General features: G+C 35.7%; 1 protein-coding gene across 9 annotated transcripts in view; it reads right to left on the bottom strand.

Moving 5' to 3' along the window:
• LOC127517120 (IQ motif and SEC7 domain-containing protein 2-like) overlaps nucleotides 1-26418 on the bottom strand; it is a 94141-nt gene that overhangs the window by 24509 nt on the left and 43214 nt on the right. The window contains exon 1 of one of the 9 annotated variants that reach the window (XM_051902333.1): nucleotides 7064-7265. The exons of the other annotated variants lie outside the window; for them this stretch is intronic. The gene's annotated coding sequence lies outside the window, so the exon portion shown is untranslated. Of the gene's footprint in view, nucleotides 1-7063; nucleotides 7266-26418 lie in introns of those variants that run through there. 9 annotated transcript variants of the gene reach the window in all.

Here is a 26418-nt window from a genome sequence, read left to right on the forward strand (position 1 = left end):
AGAAAATGACTAATATAATTTATGTGCAGATGTCATTTGCTTTGACGCTGAAATGATTGCAGTGTCAAACAGTGTGCAAATACTTTTTTAGGCCACTTATGTGTTGTGTAACAAAATACCATTAAAACAAAAGAAAGAAAACAAACCGCTAAATAAAATGCTGTGCGGAAGCTTTCACAGCTTTTAGAGCAATTCCAGTATGTTGTCTATTTTCAAATGTGCTTTATAAATCCAAAGTTTTCGTAACACCATCCATATGCGTTCCATTGAGTTATTATCTGTCAAATCAGTTCAGCTGCAGGTCAGCTCACAAGACACATGAATAGCATTCCTTCACATAATGAGCCGTAATTGCTCTGTAATTCGGTGAGACTGTGGGCTGTGATCTGCATTCATTGTCTTCATACACCTTGACTTAATTAGTCCCTGATTATTTTTTAATTGGTGGGAAGACACCTTTAAAACACAATTCATACAAACAGCACTCTGAGTGAGAGTAAATAACATTTCAATAATGTGCTGTGTTGACAACTAAAAAAAAAGAACGATGGACATGCCACACATCTGCGGTGCGTATAAAATGTGGAAGTATATTTTTAAGCAACTTTTGTGCTTTATCAACATGCAATATACACTGACTTATGCACACTATTATTCAACATTTTTGAGGTCAGTAAGATTTTTTTTATGTTTTTGAAAGAAGGCTATAGGCTGCATTTATTTGATGAAAAATACAGTAATTAAAAATAAATGTTTTCTACTTTAAAATATTTTAATATGTAATTTATTCCTGTGATGTGAAAGCTAAATTTTCAGCACCATTACTCCAGTCTTCAGTGTCACATGATCCTTCAGAAATCATTCTAATATGGTGATTTGCTGCTCACTATGGAAGCCCGTTTCCGCCACTAAAATAAAAAAAATAAAAAGAATAATTGCGACTTTTTATCTCGCAATTGCGAGTTTACATCTCACAATTGCGTGATATAAAGTCACAATTCTGAGATATAAAGTCGCAATTGCGTGATATAAAGTAACAATTCTGAGATATAAAGTCGCAATTGCGTGATATAAAGTAACAATTCTGAGATATAAAGTCGCAATTGCGTGATATAAAGTCACAATTGCGAGATATAAAGTCGCAATTGCGTGATATAAAGTCACAATTCTGAGATATAAACTCGCAATTGCGTGATATAAAGTCACAATTCTGAGATATAAAGTCGCAATTGCGTGAAAGTCACAATTCTGAGATATAAAACTCGCAATGGCATGATATAAAGTCACAATTCTGGGATATAAACTCGCAATGGCGTGATATAAAGTCACAATTGCGTGATATAAAGTCAAAATTCTGAGATATAAACTCGCAATTGCGAGAAAAAAAAGTCAGAATTGCGAGTTTTTATCTCAGAATTCTGACTTTTTTTTATTTCTTATTATTATTACTATTATATTATTATTATTGTGTCAAATTCATTAGTGTATCCATTCTGTTAGAAAACAACTTTTATTCACCAAATACTTCCACTGTAATTTGCAGAATTGCATGATTCTACCCTTGAATGCCCCCTTTTATGGAGCCACCAGACTTGAGTTGCAAAGTTACAAAGTTGATGAAACATGATAGGTATTGGTGTTTTAGTATTAAGCCCACTAGATGGCAGTAAAAGCTGTTTTTTCTCCTTGAAACACTGCACTCATGTACAAGCCAAGGTTACCGTGGAAACATGCTATATGCATATTCCTGCGTAATGCATATGTCCGGAGACTGATCTTTACGTGTCTCCTCCAGTAAAATCAAAATTTCTTTATTGGTAAATCCGCGCTGAAAATAATCCTTTATAATGTCTTCCATTTTATGTAGAATAAAAACGAAGCAGCAATCCTGATGGTCAGTCGCAATGAAAGGAAACGCAAGCAAAGTAAGAACTGTGAGAAATAAAGTTTCACACAACTGTGAGGAAAAAAAGTCAGAATTGCGAGGAAAAAGGTCAGAATTCTGACTTTATATCTCGCAATTGTGACTTTATATCACGCAATTGCTACTTTATATCGCATAATTCTCAGAATTGTGACTTTGTAACTCGCAATTGCAAGATAAAAAGTCCGAATTCCGAGATAAAAAGTCGCAATTACTCTTTTAATTTTTTTATTCAGTGGCGGAAACGGGCTTCCATAGCTCACCTTCTTATCATCAATGTTGAAAAAAGTTGTGCTGATTAATATTTTTGTGGAAACCATGATACATTTTTTTCAGGATTCTTTGATGAATAGAAAGTTTAAAAGAACATAATTTATTTGAAATAGAAATTTTGTAACATTATAAAAGTCTTTACTGTTACTTTATCAATTTTAATGCATCATTGCTGAATAAAAATATTTATTTATTTTAACATACACATAATAACTACCAGGTGAAAACAGCAATGTCTCATCTGCCCACTCATCACCCATATACCAGATCTTTATGTGATGACATTGGATATACTGGATACATTGAACTGTTTTTGACTGCAATTAGGGCAACACATACATTTTTTTGGACTGTTTTTGCACTTCTTTAAACATCCTTGTATTATTGAGTGATTAATGTCAGAGCTCTTCTTTAGCTTTAACAAAAGCATTTGTAATAAAGATTTACTTCAAAGTGAATGTCTTCATTTAAAGGGTTAGTTCACCGAAAAATTAAAATTCTGTCATTAATTACTCACCATGTTGTTCCACACCCGTAAGATCTTCGTTCATCTTCAGAACACAAATTAAAGGGGACCTATTATGCAAAATTCACTTTTGTATGGTTTGGACATAAATGTGTGTTGGCAGTGTGTGTACACAACCACCCTATAATGATAAAAATCCAACCAATCCTTTTTTTTTTTATCCTAATAAATCATAAGCAGTGTCTCAGAACAAGCCGTTTCCAGATCCCTGGCAATGTGACGTCACATTAGCTACAGGCCCCGCCCACGACTGTTGACAGACACTGCCGTTTTAACATAGAACCGCCCTGAGCGAGTTCACAGCGAGTCGTACACAGTCCGCTATTGCTGCACTGATGAGAATGTCTCCAAAGCGTTTTAGGTGTTCTGTAGCTGGATGGATTAATCCACATAGCTTTCTCCATTTACTCCCGAAATCTGAGCCGCTGAAGATGAGGTGGATTAATTTTGTTTTAGAAGAAAATGCTCCCTCAACTCTACCGAAATTCGTTTTTTGTCTGCGCGAATCATTTCACACCGGACTGCTTTGTGAACGAATGTCAATAAAAAGGGACAATACAAAACACAGGTTGTGCTAAAAAGTTGTTACTCAAGGATAGATCAGTAAACTATTCGTGATCCAGTTTACAGCCTCCAGAGTGATACTGGATACAGCAGTAATAAAGGTGAGAGCACTTTATTACAGTTCATTGGAGTTGATTTATGGATATAAAGTTTACCAGTTTATTAAGCACCACCCGAAAAGGCATAAGGTCTTTATATATTTGTTTACTGTTAGTTGTAACGAGTGTTTCTGTGTACTTCGCTGTGTATGTTGATGATAATGCAAGGGAGAGAGAGAGAGAGTTTATGGATAATATTTTAATGCACGCATGCACTGTGTTTTATTAAGCTCTTACAATGATTTTCTAGAGTGAAAACGGACGCTTCATATTTTTTGTGAAGTACAATAAATGTTATAAAACTCATCGGTTAACTGGCTTGTACTAATATAGTGGATAAAAACAAGAAGACAATATAAGTTATAACCATAAGTAAACTAAACTATACCTGTTCTATCTCCATGCAGCATATATTCGCAGTTTCTAACATTATAGTGCGTCCTGACTGACTCCTGACACCGGAGAATGAGCTCTTGAAGCATTTGCATTTTTATTTGCATTTAAAGGGCACACACTGAAACGGCGCGTTTTTGCTCAACCCTAAAAAGTGGCAATTTTAACATGCTATAAAAAATTATCTGTGGGGTATTTTGAGCTAAAACTTCACATACACACTCTGGGGACATCAGAGACTTATTTTACATATTGTAAAATGGGGCATAATAGGTCCCCTTTAAAATATTTTTGATGAAATCTGCAACACAATTACCACTTTCAAGGCCCAAAAAGGTACTAAAGACATTGTTAAAATAGTCCACATGACTACAGTGGTTCAACCTTAATGTTATGAAGCGATGAGAATACTTTTTGTGTGAAATTATTGAATAAAGTTATTTTTGTTGTTTTTTGTATTCTCGTCACCTCATAACATTAAGGTTGAACCACTGTAGTCACATGGACTATTTAACGATGTCTTTACTACCTTTCTGGGCCTATCTGAGGCCAGAATGCTCACGGATTTCATCAAAAATATATTAATTTGTGTTCTGAAGATGAACAAAGTTCTTACGGGTTTGGAACAACATGAGGGTGAGTAATTAATGACAGAATTTTCATTTTTGGGTGAACTAACCCTTTAATCCTTAATATAAAATGGGAGTGCAAAAACAAAGCCAAGGAACTCTCATTAGATGCTTAAATCTAGTGTTTAAAAAATAAATGAAGTGGGCCATTTCAGTCCACTAACAGGATGACATGACATGACTTGAAGAAAGTGTCCTTGAGAGACCCAATCAAAGAGCTGCACAGAAAAGTCCCGAAAAGACCTGACTGATTTTGAGACAATCTGCATGTAATAATGGGAGAAACTTTCCAAATACATGTACACAACGCTGGTGGTCAACCAAAGGAAGATCTATAAAGTACTTAATAAAGGTCGCAAATCCATGCAATTTTTATTACTTAAAAACATTCTTAAAATGTTGGAACCTTTTCAGTTTATGGTGATATGATAAAGCAAATAAGCATGGCAAAAAGTCTATAACATAATGTGTGGGAAAACTGAAAAGGTCTGATGGCACTGCAGCTTCACAGAGTCTGCATTCACAGGACAGAAGCCAAATGGGCGTCATGAAAAAAACATTCAAGAAAATCAGTGAGTTATTGAGGCGAACACCAGGAAAGAGTTGTCAAGACCAGCTTAAAAAGAGGATCAAATTTAGTCCTTTTAAAGTCGCAGATTTCACAGATTCTCTTGAGCCAGTATGTAATCAGTGCTATACAGATACGCTAATCCAAGTCATCCACGGGGATGAAAAGCGGCTTAAAACACCACACAAACACGAAGATAGCAGAGTGGGTAAACGCAGTGAAGTGTTTCAGCTGCCGTTCCAATAATTTCATTACTCACTGACTGCCGACACATCACAGAATTATGTGTCTGTTTTTATTTCCTTTTGCCGTCATGAAATGACCCACAGGTTGGACCAGAAGGATTATTTTAAGGTTCTTTATTTTTCACACAAACGTGATTTAATGTAGTAAAATTAAAATCCTTAAAATTCCTCATCCCACAGTGCAACAAAAAGTTGAACCAACAACAAATTAGCACGTATAATTAAAATAGAATACGATAAAATATGAGCCTCAAAAAATACGGTGTGAATAAAATGGAATAGAATATAGTAGGTAAATAAAAATTCAAAAATAAACATTGTATTCAAAAATACAATGTAGAAACAGAAACTGAATGCAAAAACACAGAAACTATACGGTATGCAAAAAAAGATGTTCTTCTATTATGGAAGAAACAAAAAAAAATATGTTAAACTGAGCTTATAACACAGTCTTATGATTTGACTATGTGTTCAAATGGCTGCGCATAATCAAATTAGCTGAAATATTTAATTAACTGAAACGCAAAGGGATGTAGGACTTTATGTAGACATTGTTTACGCACATTCTTTTTGGATCATTTTATTAATTCATTCTTTTACATTAAAAAAAGTTGTTTAACTGATATTTTGTCTCAGTGGTTTTATGTTATTTTATTTCATTTTTAAAACAATTTCATTTATATTTTTGACCCCACTGACTTTCATTACATGGACAAAAAACAGTTCTTCAAAATATCTTTTTTTATGTTCCATAGAAGTAACAAGTTGTACATGTTTGGAATGACATGAGGGTGAGTTAATGTTCATTATTTTATTTTAAGTTAATTTAATTTTATTATTTTATTTTATTGTTTTGATTTAATTTAATTTATTTTTAATATAATCTTTTTTTGACCCCGCTGACTTTCATTACATGGACAAAAACAGTTCAAACATTCTTCAAATTAAATTTTAAGAAAGCTTTTTTAAGATATTTTAAGACAGCTTTTAAGAAAGCTATTTCCTTAGACTAGAACAGATCACTTTTACTCAGATGTGGTGTTATATCCACTTGAAAAGATGATGAAAATGAAAAAAAAAAAAATGAAAAGAACCAGCCAAGTTCATCTGAACACAACTGCAAAAGTTTCACAACAAGCAGAACCACAATCCATTTGACCAGTGCTACTGCACACCTGAGGGTCTATGTATTACTAAAACGCTTACCTCTTCTCTTTTCCAGCATTCACTCTATCCTGTCAGAGAGGTCCCATACTGCTGATTATTCCTCATCCATCCTCAAAGCACATATACCCCCTTTATCCTCCCTCAGCTTGTATTCCCTCCTGCACACACACAGCTCAGGGTCTCAATGGAGCTCCTGCCATCTCTCGATGACACACAGTCAAACACAAAAGGTATTTTCACATGTCTCTCTCTGCTGAAACATGTTCAGCTGTTCTTTAGCTGCTGGTTATAATGAGTATACAGTCAGTAAACACACTCAAACCGCCTATATTATATTGCAGGAAATAATGGTCCTAAAAATACAAAAAGAACAAAGGGCAAACATGACCTCAGCATTTCCTCCTCTGTGACATAGTAACACCATTCACACATAAACAAGAAAACAGAAAAGTTGACAACACTTTGCATATTAAACTGTATACATTTCCCTAGAGTATAAAACTGAAAGTATTTGAGCTTCAGACAAGAAATCTTGTTCTGCCATAGTACTAATATCATTAATAGCTCTATAAAGACTGTCATAAACATAATATATTTATATCAGTAATCCACAAACTCTTTTATGTGATGGACACTGGGGACAATACTGTATAATGACAAACATATGAACACTTACCGTGTTGCTGGTACAGACAGTCAGCCATTCACACTGATCTTATGTGACAAAAACCGCACCCTCATACAAGTGCACTCGCTCAAACACATACTGCAGAGTTGAATGACTACATTTCTGACAGTCTTTTGACAGCTCAAGCACAGGGAAAACAATGTGTATAAATATAGCTGCCTGACGCACATATGCTGATTATTGCTACAGAATTAACACTGACGGGAGTGAGGAGAGAGGGACTGGGAATGCTAGCAAGAAATAAGGGATACTTTCATTTCATACATGCATTCCTGAGCAGCGTGTGTGCAATCAAAAGTGGGCGGGGCAAAGTTCATGTGGTTCAGGAACCTGCAGGGAGGGTTAAAAAAAAAAGCTGATGAAAGATTAACTTAATGTTTCATTATGAGTGTGTGTGTGTGTGTGTGTGTGTGTGTGTGTGTGTGTGTGTGTGTGTGTGTGTGTGAGAGAGAAAGAAACAGAGAGTTTTCAGCCATCACATTTATTCATATCTACAGAATTTGTAGATAGTTTCATTTCAATAAAAGCACCTTGTTTTCATTTCCAAGTTTGTTTGTGGCCTAAAGTGAGAATCACATTTGATAGTGTGCTTCTGTTCCTTTACATATTATATATGCATATCATTAAATAAATAACATTGTTAAAATGTCAATTTTATTTGAAACTCTTTCTATTATACATCTTTGCCATTCTCAGGAAACGCTGCCATTTGCGTACTAAATGTGTCACTTTTGTGCATATATTTGTGCGATTTCTGCAAAATGTAAGCAAAAATGGTACATGAAGCACACACAGAAGTCACTTTCAAACTGAGCAGCTTTCTGTTGGCCAATGCGATGAATCCATGTGACTTACTTGAACCCGCTGTGAATTCTGCATGGGGAAATCTTTCATCCTTAAGCAAAATTCTCATGTGGAGTCATGTTGAAATGACACTTGTGAAAATTTGCCAAACAACGGTAAATGGCATTGCACCTTTTTAAAAGAGGTTTAAAGAAGCCCTATTATGGCCTTTTACCAAAAAAAAGTATTGATTTTGCTTTTGGGGTCTATTAGAAAAGGTTTTCATGCTTGAATGTATATTATATATAATACATATTTTTACATTGTTGCAGCACCTCTCTTCCCAGTCTGTCGGTAACGCTCTGTTTAGTTCCTGTTACTATGAAGCCCCTCCTCCTGAAAATCACAATGTTTCTCTGATTGGTCGGCTGAATCAGTGTGTTGTGATTGGTCAACCGCATCTAGCATGTTTCGGAAATGTCACGCCCCTTACCATAACCGCATTATGCCTGGTACACATTGTACGATTTTGGGCTGTCTCAGATAAAAAAGATGACCAATCATGGCAATTTCTGTGGTCTTGGCTCCTAAACAGTGGTCCTACGTCGTACAGTGAGAGAGGTTCAAAGACAGCCATTGTCACGGTCTTGCAACCAAATGTAACCAGTTCTATTGACCCGCTCTGAGCGGGATTTGAACCATTGTTTCCGGCGTGGGAGTCAGGCACACTAACAAAGACACTAGACTGCCTCTTGAGATCAGGGGAGTGAGGTTTTCATGGACAGCTCTTACTAGCTTACGACAGTTACACTCACCCCCCTCACTCCCATCCAATGTAACCCCTCCTGTTCAACCGCCCGCTCTAAAGGCCCCGATATACTCATGGCGATGTTCTTTTTCGTTCTTAGTTTAGGGGTAAAACTAAGTTCAAAATATGTTATCGAACATCTGACGCCGCTCTCAGCGGTGTGGGTGGCGTCAGATGTTCGATGAATTTGTAAATATGTGCTGCACGCTATCCTCTCAGTAATAAAATTAAACACAACAAAAATGAGAAAACATCAAGCATCTTTTTATTGAAAGCATAAGAAAGCATCTAAGCTTTCATATTGAAAGCATCTAATCAAACAACATGGGTATGTTAGCATTAGCTCTGCAAATTAGCACTCCAGTAAAGTCATGTCACGTTTATTTATATGGAATTTAAATCAATAGATTGCTTAAAAGCAAGCAGCTTTACAATATCAAAATGAAAAACAGTGTCAGTGCCACATTTCATTGGAAGCACAACTTTATTTTTACTATAAAGAGGCTATCCAGTATGTTCATCTTTTCACCCTCAGAGATTTTACCTTGACGGACTCAAACAAACGAAATGAGTCGTGGACCAATGGAAGTACGAAGGTGTTTTGCAGCTGGAGTGAAATTTTCCTCAGAGTTCGCTTTGGCAAGCCGTTTCGAACTCCCAAAATGAACGTCATTTTGGCCTGATTTTGTTTGAAATGATGTCATATCAGTTCGTTCTTCTTAAGTATATCGGGGCCTTAAGTGGGACTCGAACCCGGGTCCGCTGGCATGGGAGTCGGGCCCTCTAGCAAGAAGGCTAAAGACCACAGTCTCTAGTGTAAGTCACCAGAGCACCTCTTGAGATCAGGGGAGTGAGGTTTACATGCACAGCTCTTACCGGCCTACGTCCGCTACACAAAGATAGCCTAATAGATAATTTTCTGACAGCATGATCATCTCACAGTGTGTTTGCTGCTATGAACTACGTCTACTGAGTAGCCAATAAAAATGCAACATGAAATGGTGTATTGATTAATGCAACATGGCGTTAAAACTTTATATAAGCTCCATTTGCAAAATTGGCATGCCAAGTTGGCCTCTTTTCCCTAGCCATGAAAGTGTCCATATTCTCCTCTTTTGCTTCTTTCTCTTTTTTTCAGCACACATAAAAACCACAATTGCCAAAGTGTGCTTCATCTTGCTCTATTTGTTTACCACTAGCGCATGCTGATGACGTTTTATTCTTTTATACTAACTTGCATCTTAGCCTATGATTCAAGGCTTTGTACATGTCATACCCAAGTTTATTAGATCCATGTCGTACAGTGTGATTTGTAATGATCTTATAGGATTGCCGAAATCGCACAGGCATTAGATCTGGGTAGGAAAAAACAGTGTCTCTTGGACATGGTGACAAAACACTACCAACTGCAACTCAACCAGTCCTTGCCCCCTTTATTTTGCATATGCCTTGAGCGGGAATTATTTAAATGAGGAATACTGTGACGTGTAAGTTCCTGGAAGAAAACTCAACACTACAATGGAGGCGTTTCAGGGAGCTGAGAAACTGTGCACACCGATATAGAGAATAACTCCCTTTGGAGTAACTTTGTGCTTTGTAACTTTGCAGACCTTTTTCATGCTCAAACAGCAACATTACACACCAAAGAAAGTTGAAAATGTAAAAAAGCATAACAGGTCCTTTTTAATGTTTAATGCCAAAAATAAGTTTTAATATGATATTTTAATCTGAATATCAGCTTACTGAATTCTACCTGAACTTTACTTTTACTGAAATGATATATATATATATATATATGAAGGTCATGTCATTTTCTGTTCAGTGTTGAGACATTTTTGACCACCACTTCCTGCTTCTGATGTCCTGAAAATTCAGTATATTTTTGAAATTATTAAAATAAATCTGAAATTTTGAGGGAAAAATGGCAGCGTGTCCTGATAATGATCTACTCTATTCATAGTGACACATTCAGCTATAATATATGCCTCCTACTAGAGAAAACAAAGAAGTGTAAACATGAATTATGAACAATAGGTTAACATGGGTGTACACAAATTCAACAACCACAGTGACATTTGGTATACTATTCATTTACAAAATAAGGTTCTTACTAAACAGTGTATGAAATGAGAATTAAATGAAATTAAAATGTCAGCATAGAAAGGAAAGATTGTCCAGCAACTGTTCTGATCTTTTGAAGTATATTTGGCTAGATATATGTATTCTATAACACTAAATAACTTTAAAGACATCTTAAACGGCTGCAAAGTCATTGTAGCTCTGTGCAGTGTTCATTAAAAAAAAAAATAATACAAAAAAGCTTGTATTACTGACTGTACCCGATATCTCTGTAAAGAGAAATATAGAAGACACACAAAGCACTGTTTCTTGCATTAGCTGAATACACCATTAATTCGATTATGTAAAGAAGTTTTTCAATTACTTATCAGAAACAAATGTAACAGTAGTTAACCAAGACAACAAACTATGAAACATGCAATTACAAAAACTGTACCAAAAGAACAGTAGTGTCCTGTTAACATAGAGTTCAACTAACAAATGTCAATCAAGCAGTTCCACTCATGCTGATTGGTTGCAGGTTAGCGAGAGGAGGGGCTACTGCACCCCGAGGTGGTGCAACAGAACTGATGCACAGAATCACTCTCACCCTCCTCCTTCTCCTCCTCCTCACTAATGATGAGGGACAAGACGGACAGAGAGTTGAAAGACAGGGATACAGTGACAGAAAGTCAGAAAAAGAGGGATGAAAACACATAGAGAACATGAAAAAAATACACACAAAATTGAGTTTAATTATTTCTACATGAAATGAACTACAGTAGGATACAGTATTGATACGTTAGATTCAGTGCTCAGACAAACTGCTTTGCTCAAATATGTCCACTAGATGGCAGACTCAACTCATTCCACTAGTTGCTGAATCACAGCTTTGCGTCATCTAGACTGGTGCATCACAAAACTAAAACTTTCAGCCTAATTAGAAAAGGTGTAAATGGTTTCTCTGAATAAGTATAAACATCTAATTACAGTACTTCCTACTGTTTAACTAAAGTATATAAGCGCCATGTTTAATTTAATGCGAATGAAAATGAAGCTATGAGGGCTGTTCATTTAATATGTTGTACTGTCTTTAAGGGTTAGTTCACCCAAAAATGAAAATTCTGTCATTAATTACTCACCCTCATGCCGTTCCACACCCGTAAGACCTTCGTTCATCTTCGGAACGCAAATTAAGACATTTTTGTTGAAATTCGATGGCTAAGTGAGGCCTGCATAGCCAGCAATGACATTTCCTCTCTCAAGATCCATTAATGTACTAAAAACATATTTAAATCAGTTCATGTGAGTACAGTGGTTCAACCTTAATATAAACAAAATAACGACTTATATAGTGATGGCCGATTTCAAAACACTGCTTCATGAAGATTCGAAGCGTTATGAATCAGCGTGTCGAATCATGATTCGGATCGTGTGTCAAACCGCCAAACTGCAGAAATCACTTGACTTTGGCGATCCGAACCGCCGATTTGACACACTGAATCATAACGTTCCGAAGCGTCATGAAGCAGTGTTTTGAAATCGGCCATCACTATATAAGTCGTTATTTTGTTTTTCTGCCGCACCATAAATATTCTCGTCGCTTTATAATATTAATATTGAATCACTGTACTCACATGAACTGATTTAAATATGTTTTTAGTACATTAATGGATCTTGAGAGAGGAAATGTCATTGCTGGCTATGCAGGCCTCACTGAGCCATCGGATTTCAACAAAAATATCTTAATTTGAGTTCCGAAGATTAACGAAGGTCTTACGGGTGTGGAACGGCATGAGGGTGAGTAATAAATGACATTATTTTCATTTTTGGATGAACTAACCCTTTAATGTACTAGGTCACATGCATTTCAGAACCTGCAGTTTTAATTTGTTTTGGTCCACTGAAAATATACAAAAATATGTATTTTTAATGTTTCATTTTCATTAAAAGCCATAGAATTAGCAAACAGAACTGCAAAAACAAATATTGTTATCAAACAGGTTTCTCGAACACTCTCGCTCCGTCTGCCATTGGTCAGCAAACAGATAGCCCCTCCTCAAACTCACACCATTGGTTGAGCTGTTGCTGTGCTGAGCTGGTCAGACTCTCAAGCAGAGTAATGTACTGATAGCATCACAGGCCCTGTTTCCACCTGGTATTAAGATGCGTTTTGGTTGATCGGTATTACAAGTGGACGACGCTAAATACAGGTGTAAACGGGGTGTAAAACGTTTTGAGCTTGTCCACTTTTGACCACTTCCAGAGGTAGTTGAAAACGCATTCGACCAGATTGCTATGAATGTGTTCGAACAACCGCTAAAGACCACCAGCTCTCTGCCTACTGACTTGCGTAAACATTATGTGAAGCACACTAGCCAGAAGGGATTAAACTTTGTCAGCTAAAGACCCAAGTTTGGTTTGAAGATGAAAAACATACCAAGCACAATGTTCTCTCACATCCTCACCATTTTACTTTGTTCGGTGCGGTATTGCGGTTATCAGAGCAGAAATGAGAGCTGCTGCTCTCCATATGTTTTTCGTTGTCTCCGGTAGCGTTCATATGTAAATTGCGCATGCTTATTTTGTCCATTAGATCGAAACATCTGATACAACCCATACATTTACCCGCCCATAGACCCTCCCCTCGAAGAACTCAGGACAGAAGTGATTAAAAGTAGACAAAAGAGACGGATTAAAATTGTCAGGTGTAAACGGATTTGTGTTTCCCTCTTCCACTTGTGATCCGATCGACCAAAATGCATCTTAATACCAGGTGGAAACAGGGCCACAGATACACAGTGTATTTACACTTTTCAAAGAAGCCAGTAAACGAATGGTTTACTTGTCTGGAAACTTGGATAGAAGAAAATATTTTAACACTGAAAAATTACTAGCTTACCTTTAATAATCTATGCAACGAACACATTGGGCCTCATTCATGAAACTTTCATAACTATATAAGTAAATTCGGAGGAGCTAATCTGTGCGTAAAATAGACCTTTCCAGAAACTCTCCTCTGGATTTGTAAACCTTAGATTTGATAAATATTTGTATGTTATATTGTAAATAATGTGTGTTTTTGTTTATCAATTAAATTCAAATGTTAAATTTTCTTACATTGAACTAACTGGTTAGCTAATTAATTTAATTATATATTACTATGGTAAATATTGTTATCAAAATGCAGTGTCAAAAATGAATTGTTGGATTTACTTAAAAAAGCAGTGTCAAGTGGGTTTCACACAACTATATTGAGTAATTTGTACAAATAACAATTAAGTTGTATGAACAAAATAAATTCAAGCAAAGCTGACAATATTTCTTTGAGTAAATACAAATCATTTGAATTTGTCACTGTTACATAATATTTATGTGCAGTTTACTTAATAATGTTATGTTAAACTTATAAAAGTTTATTACGTAAGGTAAAAAGTAGTTCCCAGCATGCTTTGCAAGGGACTGCATTAGGAGAGTAAATTTAGGGATTAAGTGTTATTTTATGTTTTTCAGTAAAGGGGAAGATGTTGTTAGTTTATGTTAGTGTTTAATGTTCAGTTTTATTGGACATTTAGAGGAGTTTCTGTAATGTTTTTGAATTGTGTGGTTACCATTATGCAGAAGAGTGGCGCCTGTGTTGAAATTATTTTGTTCAACTAAATTATTATTTCTACAAATTACTCAATATAGTTGCGTGAAACCCACTTGACACTGCTTTTTTAAGTAAATCCAACCATTCATTTTTTAAATTTTTTTTTTTTTTTTTTTTTTTTTTTGAGTGTAGAAACAACTCAGTTAAATTAAGTTCATGGTAGTAACATGACTTTTTAAGTAATGTGAACAAGGATGGTTTGAGTGAAACTAACAACAGTGAAAGTTCTTTTTTTTTGAGTGCAGTATACATAAAAGAAAACAAAGTTCAGATGTTCTACGCAACATTTGCGTATGGCTGGGAGCAGGTGTACATTTTTGTGCATTTTGAATATGAACACATTCATGAATCCGAAAATGTACATCAGAACATCTTTACAAACTATTTACACAAAAATCATTCTGCCTGTGTTTCATGAATGAGACCCAGCAAGCAGAATGTAGTTCGGTTCATCACACAGTTTTTTTTTTTTTTGGTCCCTCTTTATATTAAGTGGCCTTAACTACTATGTACTTACATCAAAAATATTGAATTGCAAAACACTTTTGCTGCTATTGAGGTGGGATACGGGTAAGGTTAGGGAAAGCTTTGGTGGTATGGGTAGGTTTAAGGGTAGGGGTAAGGTGTAAGGGGTGGGTCAACAGTGTAATTATAAACATAATTACAGAAATGAATTACATATGTAATTACATGCAGGTGTTTTAAAAATATAAGTACAATGTAAAAACATGTATGTACACAATAAGTGCATTGTATCAAATGATTAATTTAGATGTAAGTACCTAGTAGTTAAGGCCACTTAATATAAAGTGGGACCTTTTTGTTTGTTTGTTTGTTTGTTTTTTGTAACACTTTACAATAAAGTATCATTTGTTAACATTAGATACATTAGTTAACATGAAATAACAGTAAACAATACTTCTACAGCATTTATTAATGTTAGTTAATGGTAATCTCAACATTTACTAATACATTATTCAGATCAAAATATGTGTCTGTTAACATTAGTTAATGCGCTATGAACGAACATGAATGGACATTTTTATTAACTAACATTAACAAAGGTTAATTAATGCTGTAAAAATACACTGCTCATTGTTAGTTCATATTAGTTAATGTATTAACTAATGTTAACAAATGAGACCTTATTGTAAAGAGTTACCTTTTTACCTTTCGTGCTAAATTAAATATGACGTAAACATTGAATGAATCACTTGCAGGGTGATAATAAATTAAAATAAAGAGGAAAACATGATGATATTAGAGTAAAGAAAATAGGAAAGTGAGGAAGCCTGTCAGAGTCTAAAGTAATGAGGTTGCTTTTATTTCGGGAGGCATTTTGTGAGCAGTCGTGCGCACAAGGCTTTAAATGGCACAGTTAAGGAAAAGAGGATAGAGAGCGACAGATCAAGTTCACACACTGTGTCTGTCTCTTCTTTTACTCTCTCTCTCTCTCATTCATGGCCTTCTGTGAGGTTTGAATTGAGCCAGCCATGTTTGATCCTGCATGAACAGAGACGCTGGAGGAAGAGAGAGAGTGAATGAGGGATGCTGATGGACAAGGACAGAGAAATAAATGAGGAATTGATTGTGAAAATGGTAGCAACTGCATATGACAGGCACCCGTCAAACCGTAAGACATTAATTGCTAGCTCTCACTTCCTCAAGCGTCTGTCTGACATGCTTCATCTAGCATCTTCTCTGACACAGTGCTAAAGTGATCACTTCCTCCTCCGCCGTCCCTGAAGTGTCCTCAGCACTTTACAGCGAGGGCAAGAGGAAGGACATGGTGGCACCCACAAAATGTGACATACCAGGTGAGGGCAACAGTTTGGATGAGTGCAGGAGGTCAAAGGTCAAAAGGTGAGGGGCACAGTAGAACGTTTGGTAAAAGGCTGGTGTCTAATGAGTGTTGGTGAATCTACAGATTTGCAAGACACAGTGGAGAGCATTACACCATGTAACATCCTAAGGCAGGATGATATAAAGCAACAAGTGATAAATCCCATCTCTTCCATGTCAGAGCGTACATAATAATAAAAGTATTAATTTCTTTAAAAAAAATTACAGACCCCAAGCTTTTGAACAGTAGTGTATATTTAATTTTATATGGCACAGCCATCACAGCACAGCTGTTAATTCCTGCTGATATTCAGAAATTTTTTTTTACTTTTGCTTGTGCGATTTTGATCTTGTACATCCATTGTTGCAAAATGTGCTGATTTGTCTCTAAAGTAATGTTATCTAACTGGCTAAAATAGATGAGGTTTTGTCAAAACTGCAAAAATAACTTGTGATCGTCTTGATGGCATTCATAAGAATGATCTATCAACCAATCAGTAATGTTTTGCGCCATATGCCATAGTATAGCATGCATGAACTTATAGAGTAACATTACAGTTAAGAAAATACAACATTTAATCAAAAATATAACATTTTAGAAATGAAAATTGATCATTCTTTTTGGTGCATTTAGTGAAAAATATATGGAAGCCTGTTTCTGTCACTGAATAAAAAATAAAAAGGTAATTGCGACTTTTTATCTTACAATTCTGCCATTTTTTTCGCAATTGTGAGTTTAAATCTCACAATTCTGACTTTTTTTCTCAGAATTGTGTGATATAAAGTCGCATTTGCAAATTATAGAGTCAGAATTGAGAGATATAAACTCGCAATTCTGAAAAAAAAGCCAGTCTTCCCCTCAGAATTAGACTTAACTCGCAATTGTAAGTTTATATCTCACAATTCTGAGAAAAGAATTTCTCAGAATTGCGAGATATAAACTCGCAATTGTGAAGAAAAAAGTCAAAATAGCGAGAAAAAAATTCAGAATTGCGAGATATAAACTCGTAATTGTGAGAAAAATTCAGAATTGTATATTATATATTGTATATTATTATATATTGTAATTACATCTCGCAATTATGACTTTATTTCTCGCAATTGCGAGTTTATGTCCCACAATTCTGACTTTATAACTCGCAATTGCGAGTTTATATCTCGCAATTTTGAGAAAAACAGTCAGAATTGCGAGATGTAAACTTGCAAATGTGAGAAAAAATTCTAGGATTGTGAGATAAAAAGTCACAATTTTCTTTTAAATTGTTTTATTCTGTGGCAGAAACAAGCTTCCATAAAAATAGGGACAGCAGAAAAAAATATATATTTTTGAGCACTGGAAAATGTTCACACTGGCTGTATTTCACATTCACTGAAGACAGAAAAATAACTTGACCCTGGAAACTTGTTGCATAACACATGGTGTAAAGGGATGTTCACAATGACAGCATTTTGCAGCAAAACTTTTCAATTTTAATGAGAATTGGTGATTTGTGAAGAGCCTTTTTTTACCTTGCAGTAGGGGTGAGAAATGAGCAGTGACGCAAATTCAGTCACCAATAAAACTACAGTATTGGGAGGTGGATCACCTTCTGCACTCCCATTGGTAGTTTCTGCATTGCGTTGCTGTTAATTTGCATAAAGTTCTCTACTTTGTCTGCTGCTAATGTCGCCGGAAATTACTCTCATTTAGAATGAATGACTCAGGTTTCTTTGTCACTGCAAATGGCTGTCAACTCTTCAGGGTGATGTAGGAATCTGAAGGGGGAGATGGGCTAATGTTGTGGGTACAGAAAAAGTGGACTAAGGGATTTTGGATCTGTCGGCCCTCTGCTGGCCCTTACCTGGCCCGCTCTGAGGACCTGCTGAAGGGCGGCTCTGGTCTGCCCAACCTGGAAGGGCAGCAGAACTGATGGTGACTGCGGCTTTTAGTAGGCTGGTGGGAACTGAAGGTGGAGGCTGAGGAGAGATGAGTGAGTGTGGAGCAGCTGGAGGATGAGTGTAGTCTGACACCTCTGAGAGAGACAGAAAGACACAAACAGGGATGGAAAGACGAGCAGAGAGCAAATAAAGGGACAGAGATGGACAGAGAAAGAAGCAGATAAGCAGACGATAGTAGAAACATACACACAAGCAAAAGCAGTTTATAGAATACCGAGAAATGTTAGAGTTGATCAGACACTTTAATGAGTAATGTTAATGTTAATAAGTAATGTGAGTTCAACTTAAAAAATGAGTGTTAGCAAAATCAAAATTAAAATTTTTCGCTTTTTTTTTTTAGCTTTGGAGAGCCAACTTTTTTCTGCTTTTTTAACGTTTTTCCTCAATCTATAATTTATGTTTTGGTTCAAACCTTAATTTTTGATTTAAGATTAATCAAAAATATTTATTTTTCACTTAAAAAAAAACAAAAACATTTGGTTACTACATGTTACATGTTACTACATGTACTTACTATAGTAATTATGCATAATTACAAGAAACTAAACCAAACCCTAACCCTAATTGTAACTCTATAGTAAGTACATATAGTTAATTAATAGTACTCAGTACTTATATAAGTAATTACAATGTAACTACGGCACTGTAAAATAAAGTGTAACCAAACATTTTGTTAGTCAATGTTTAAATACAAAGTTCTGTCATGAAAATCTAAATGGTGCAGATCCTTAAAGGATTAGTTCACTTCAGAATTAAAATTTCCTGATAATTTACTCATCCAAAATGTTTATGTCTTTCTTTCTTCAGTCGAAAAGAAGTTACGGTTTTTGAGGAAAAACATTCCAGGACTTTTCTTTATATAGTGGACTTCAACAGCTACCGATGGGTTGAAGGTCCAAAATGCAGTTTCAGTGCAGCTTCAAAGGGCTCTACACGATCACAAACAAGGAATAAGGATCTTATCTAGCAAAATATATATATATATATATATATACATACATACAGTGCTCAGCTTAAATGAGTACACCCGCTCTGAAAAGTAACATTTTAAACAATATCTCAATGAACACAAAAACAATTTCCAAAATGTTGACAAAACTAAGTTTAATAGAACATATGTTTAATTTATAATATGAAAGTAAAGTTAATAATATAACTTAGATTACACATTTTTTCAGTTTTACTCAAATTAAGGTGATGCAAAAATGAGTACACCCCACAACAAAAACTACTACATCTAGTACTTTGTATGGCCTCCATGATTTTTAAGGACAGCACCAAGTTTTCTAGGCATGGAATGAACACGTTGGCGACATTTTGGACATCTATCTTTTTCCATTCTTCAAGAATTACCTCTTTTAGAGACTGGATGCTGGATGGAGAGTGATGCTCAACTTGTCTCTTTAGAATTCCTCATAGGTGTTCGATTGGGTTCAGATCAGGAGCCACTGAATCACTTTCACCCTGTTCATCTTCAGAAATACAACATTGGCCTTAGATCTGTGTTTAGGATCATTGTCATGTTGGAAAAGTGCACAACGACCAAGGGCACGGAGTGATGGTACTATCTTCTCTCTCAGTATAGAGCAGTACATCTGTGAATTCATGATGCCATCAATGAAATGCAGCTCCCTGACACCAGCAGCACTCATGCAGCCCCACATAAGGACACTGCCACCACCATGTTTCACTGTAGGCACCATGCATTTTCTTTGTATTCCTCACCTTTGCGACGCCATACAGTTTTGAAGCCATCTGTTCCAAAAACATTTATCTTGGTCTCATCACTCCAGAGTATAGAGTCCCAGTAGTCTTCATCTTTGTCAGCATGGGCCCTGGCAAACTCTAGGCGGGTTTTTTTGTGCCTGGGCTTTAGGAGAGGCTTCTTTCGTGGACGGCACCCATGCATGCCATTCCTCTGCAGTGTACGCCGTATTGTGTCACGGGAAATAGTCACCCCAGTTTGGCTTTCTACTTCTTTAGATAACTGCAGTTAACTTGCATGCCGATTTTCTTCAACCCTTCTTATCAGAAGATGCTTCTGTCGAGGTGTTAACTTCCGTGGACGACCTGGACATCTCTGTGAGATGGTTGCAGTTCCATCTTTTTAAAAATTTTGTACCACTTTTGCTACAGTATTCTGACTGATAAGTAAAGCTTTGCTGATCTTCTTGTAGCCTTCACCTTTCTGGTGTAAAGAAATTATTTTCTTTCTTGTGACATTTCTCTTCCATGTGGTGCCATTGCTGACAGCATGAAATGGGAAGGGGTTTTAACACCCTTTAATAATCAACCGTCTGGTGGACACCTGTGTAATGAATAATTAAACTCACCTGTGGTTGAATAAAATTTAGCATTGCTCCAGAGACTTTCAGTGAGGTTTACTCATTTTTGCATCACCCTAATTTGAGTAAAACTAAAAATTTTGTTCTCTAAGTTATATTATTAACCTTACTTTCATGTTATAAGTTAAACAGATGTTATATAAAACTTAGTCTTGTGAACATTTTGGAAATTGTTTTTGTGTTCATTGAGAGATTAAAAATGTTACTTTTTAAAATGTTACTTTTCAAAGGGGGTGTACTCATTTACGCTGAGCACTGTATGTATATATATATATATATATATATATATATATATATATACTTTTTAACCACAAATGCTTGTCTTGCACTAGCTCTTCGATGCACCACACATTACGTAAACACATTGGAAAAGTCACGCGTGATATAGGTGGAAGTACCGAGCAAATGTTTACAAAGTGAACGTGCAAAGACAAAGCCAAACGGCCTTTACAAAAAAGGTAAAACAACGCTGTCGGACGATTTTGATGTTGGAGGAGAAAACAAGATGGAGTTTTTCACCCTACCGCGGTACTGCCGCCTACGTCACGCGTGACCTTTTCAACGTGGTTACGTAATGCGTGGCGGATCGCAGAGCTAGTGCAAGACAAGCATTTGTGGTTAAAAAGTATATAATTTTTTTTTTAAAAAATGACCAATTGCTTCGCTAGATAAGACGCTTATTCCTCAGCTGGGACCGTGTAGAGCCCTTTGAAGCTGCATTGAAACTGCAATTTGGACCTTCAACCCGTTGGTAGCCGTTGAAGTCCACTATATGGAGAAAAATCCTGGAATGTTTTCCTCAAAAACAATCATTTCTTTTCAACTGAAGAAAGAAAGATATAAACATCTTGGATGACATGGGGGTGAGTAAATTATCAGGAAATCTGTATTCTGAAGTGATTTAATTCTTTAACTCAATCTGCTTGGAATCACAATGTACAATATAGCATACATGAATTACCCGTAGCAGATCTGCTATGGGTAATTCATGTATGCTATATTGTATGCTATATTGAACTTATACTTACATATAGTGTCATGCGTGCAGCATTATGTAAAAATCAATTGTTTTGGTTAAAGATGCCAATGCTATATTCACAGTCTGTCGTCATTAATTCGACCAATGAAAGTGCCCAATATGTGTCTGATAACCAATAATTGGCTGATATTAAAAATCCTAAAAAATAATAATTAAAAAAAACACTATAGAAATAAAATAGTTTTAAATGCAACAAGAGAATTTAAGCATGAGAACATTTTAAAGTACATTATGAAAAATGTACAGTATATTAATTATAAGATCTGCTAAAAAAAGATTTAACAGTGTTATTAATGATTAATATTTAAGTTTAAGTAAGTTAAATTATGGCAAAGGTAATTTAAATGTGGGCTGTCTGATACCAGTAATTTAATAAATCAGTAATATTAGCCAATAACTGATACTACCAACATACTGTGCATCCCTAGTGTGATTTCATTTTGTCACGTTTCATTTTAAACATATTTTTCAAAAGTATTCAAATTAAATTCACATTTTAATTAAGGACATTTTAATGAGTGCACTTTGAATGTGAATATTAGTCTCGATGTAAGAAAACCATTCAAATAATATGAATCATATTTTGCAATAATGGTCATCCTGCTGTAATGTAAAAAGCAGCATTGTTTGGTGTGTGAATGAGAAGTAGAGAGAGAAAGAGAGATGGAGAAAGAGCACTCTTGAGCTCTGTGAGGAGAACTAAAGACTCCCACCACCCCAGTGGCTTACATAAACCAATACAGTGACAGAAATCTTCATAAGTCTGCTCATTATGTGTGTGGTATTTTCCCCCTGGATTCTTTTATTCGTTCCTTTTCATACAATATGCACTCATGATATTTGCTATTCAGCTGACATTCAGAACCGCTCCGCATACAGTATAAGCGCTTCTGTCAGCTTCCACAGCAAACGGCCACTCACAAGTTCTGTTTAGGAAGATATCCAGTCTCATACTGCAGCATCTCCAAGGAAGAATGAAGAAATCAGTGAAGTAGTCTTCACTGAATCACTACATGCACTTCTATAAACCAGCTGTGCTGCATGAGTCACTCCTTCTGTAGCACGTTAGCATTTAGCTTTTGGAATTGGATTTAGAAGCCACAGCAGACAAACATGCTAATCCAAACCCTTTCATTTTACCATGGCAACAACTCCATGTTATAAAAAAAACCTGTATATTTCCTTCAAGGGTGTTAAATATGCATGTAAACGATGTTACAATGTACTAGTTGGACTCTTTACAACAATACAGTGTTCATGTAGTTCAACAAGTAGAGCATGGTGCTAACAATGCCAAAGTCATGGGCTCGATTCCCAGTGAAAGAGAGAACCAATAAAAATGTGTACACTTTGGATAAAAGCGTCTGCAAAATGCATAAATGGAAATGCTTATAAGAAAGAAAGTAAAATGTAGGTAAATGTGTATTTTTTTCTTACACAGCATTTTTCAGCATTGATAATAATAAGAATTAGGACTGCACAATATCTAGTTTTAGCATCGATATCGCAATGTGTGGATCTGCAACAGTATAGGGATCATAGTTGATCCATACAGACCAGGCAGCACAGTTCGAAACGTACTTGATTCTTGGATTAATTGCAAAGTTTAACCATTATAGAGTGAAAGTTTAATTTGTAGTATAATTTGCAAGTGTTTTAGGTCCTGTCAGTTTAAACATTCAAGCAATTTTAAACCATTTGAGCGCAAGAAGACGTGCAAGAGAACTCAATTCAGAACTCGTGCACACAGAGCACTGAATTCCGTTCTCTTCCGTGTCTATTTGTGTGTGAACGGACACATACACACAAAATTATCAGATACGTATCATTATATTGGATCTACGCATTCAGTCTTAAAGTGACAGCAGCCTAATATTCCTGCTGCTGTCTGTGTCATTAATGTTAATCAAACAACAAAATACAAAGAGAAAATCACTTTTGTAGCTTTAACAAAGATTAATTATATTTAATTTATACAGTGAAGACTATGCATTGTTATTTTACATTTGATTATTCAATTTCTGTACCTGAATACTATCAGACCTGAAAAACATAAAGCACTTTGATACTAAAGCAATAGTGTCTTTGTTCTATTGTATTTATCTATGCTTGTAGTTTGTTTTATTATTTTCTATGCAGATTAGGGCTGCAACAACTATTCGATAAATGAAAATAATCGACAACAATTCTCATTATCGATTAGTTGGGTCTGCCCATTGTGCACGGAAGACTTCCGCCAGTCAAGTCAAATTACAACACTGAATAACGCATTTCTATGGACAAAATGCATCTAAAAATAATGAAGGAAACAGATTGAGCAGCTGCGGGAAAGGTACGTGATCAAAACTGCCTAAAACATGAGAACTCTTTATTTTAAGCTTAAAGCAGGTGCTTTGACAGATGCATGCGTGTCCTCAGCACAAAACGTTCATTCTACGTCTAGATCCTTATCTGTAAATGTTACAAATTCACGCGAACACTTCCATTTTGCACAAAGGCTCGTCCTGAAAGTCTGCATTAAACTTCAAACTTTACTGAATGAGCACCGGCGCGCACACCCGCGTCAGACAGACGGAACGCAGGAGAGAGGGAGACAATTGATATTCAGCGCAAAAATATTGATTTTGCTGAAATATCTGTTGTTTAAAGTTAAATTTAGATTTAAAAATCAACAAGTCATTCAATTATTTTATGAGAGTAGTAACTGTAAAGGGATAACAACATGTAACTGAATATAAATGTAAGACGTTTCTTATAGCCTATTTACAGGATAAAGAAATGACAGGAAGAGGTGATTGTGTCTGAAGTGAATGTGTGTGTTCCTGCAAAACATTTATCTTGCCTGTTGCTTAACACTAAGTTTGTGTTTTTCTTTATTATCTTTATTACTATCTTCAATTTTAATGTAGAGTAGAGATTTAAACTATATTCACAATATACAGTGCTGAAGTTATTAGACATCTGATACCCAATGTATGGTTTGTGCCACAGCTGTCCTAAACTATCAGTATTGGTGCTAAAATCATTTTTCATGTTTGTGTAATGGTTAATCCACCAGTATGTGTAAGCTCTTTAGTTACATCAGTATTTCTAAAGCTACAATATATTTATTGTTGTTATCCATGAATTTTTTAATTTTACTGTTTTACAAGAAAGGCAGGAAAAAGTAAAACACTTCATAGTTGACTTCATAGTTGTTGTTTTTTTTTTTTTCCTCCAGATGCCCAATTACAGTCAATAAGAACAGAGACTAAGTTTTTTTTAGGATATTATGTGTGAATATTATTTAGAAACTATTTAGTTCTGTGATACAGCAAAACCAATGTTACTCATGTATGGCACAAAAACAATGCAACCTCGACATCTGCCTTTCCCCTTTATGTGGCTCCAGCACTGGAAAGCTTTTCTAATATTAATACGAGTCCTAAAGCTCTTGCCTGATCATAACCCTTCTTTTTCCAATGATATTCCTCTGAGCTTTTCTCTTTTGTAATGTCTCTCAGCCACCTCTCTTTCTACAGTCTTTCTTCAAATCTCCCTCTTGCTCACTTTCTCTCCTCCCCCATCATGTGTGTATATGCCCCCTACTGCTGATTGGCTATAAGTGTGTTGTGGCGCTCGGTCCTATCCACTTTAAACAGCGTTTCTCAGAAATCACTTACTGCACATTTAAGCACCAAATCAGCATATTAGAATGATTTCTGAAGGATCATGTGACACTGAAGACTGGAACAATGGTTGCTGAAAATTCAGCTTTGCCATCACAGAAATAAGTTACAAAAAGAAAACAATTGTTTTAAATTGTAATAATATTTTCACAATATTACTGTTTTTACTGTATTTTTGATCAAATAAATACAGCCTTGGTGAGCCTAAGAGACTTCTTTCAAAAACATTAAAAAAATCTTACCTAACCCAAACCTTTCAATGGTAGTGTATGTACAGTATCTATGTAAGCAAACAAGGGTTTGTGTATGCAAAAAATATATAAAATGATTTGAGAGAAACAAACCAAAACAAAACCATGAGACAATGTGACTCGTATATTCATTAGCAGCAGAATTCAGCCACACACTGTCACAAAACTTCAACGCTTTTTCTTTAATTGGTCTTGAATGAATTTGTTCATTACAGCCTTGAAAACACGTGGGGAAAATACTTTCATAATATTTGCCTGGTTAGAAACTATGCAAATACCACCATGAAATATGCCTATGAATTAATTGCTCCTAATGTTATATAACATATACTATAATGTTTAGATAGTTATGGTGATAATATACTGAGGTGTAGGAATGAAATGTGAATCATTATAAACCTTAACAGCTTGGCTCATGAATATTAATTAGGAGATGTAACATTCGCCTAGTCCTTGTTGAGGCAGGTAAGTGGGCGCTAACATAGTAAAATACCACTTGCATGTTCGTTCAGTCCATTACTGAAGCAAACAGCTAGCAGAGGCTTCAGCTTGATTGTTTTACTTTTTTTTCTTTGCAGCATGACAAAAAGTAACTAAAAAGCACAGAAAACATTTTCTTCAAAGTCAATGCAGTGTTGATAATGTACAGTATATATGCAAATCATGCAGATTGTCACTACGGATCGTTATAGACATGGGATTAAACAGCATCTTACCTCTCTAAATGTTTTGTGACAGAGACTAAATTAAAGGCAGCGAGAGAGACAGTCGGTCCCCGGAGCAAGAGCTCCCAGTGGGAAGATTACGCAACACCGACAGTAAGAGCTTTTCAACAGAGCCACATTTATTACCCCTACGCCGCAACCTGCACCTATCTGCTAAAGCACGAGTAATAGGCTCACCTGAGGGGTCTCTCTTTCCATTTCACACACACATTTATGCGCAAAGTCATTGCTTTT

This window comes from Ctenopharyngodon idella, chromosome 8 (genome assembly GCF_019924925.1).
Source record: "Ctenopharyngodon idella isolate HZGC_01 chromosome 8, HZGC01, whole genome shotgun sequence".
NCBI classification, from domain to species: domain Eukaryota; kingdom Metazoa; phylum Chordata; class Actinopteri; order Cypriniformes; family Xenocyprididae; genus Ctenopharyngodon; species Ctenopharyngodon idella.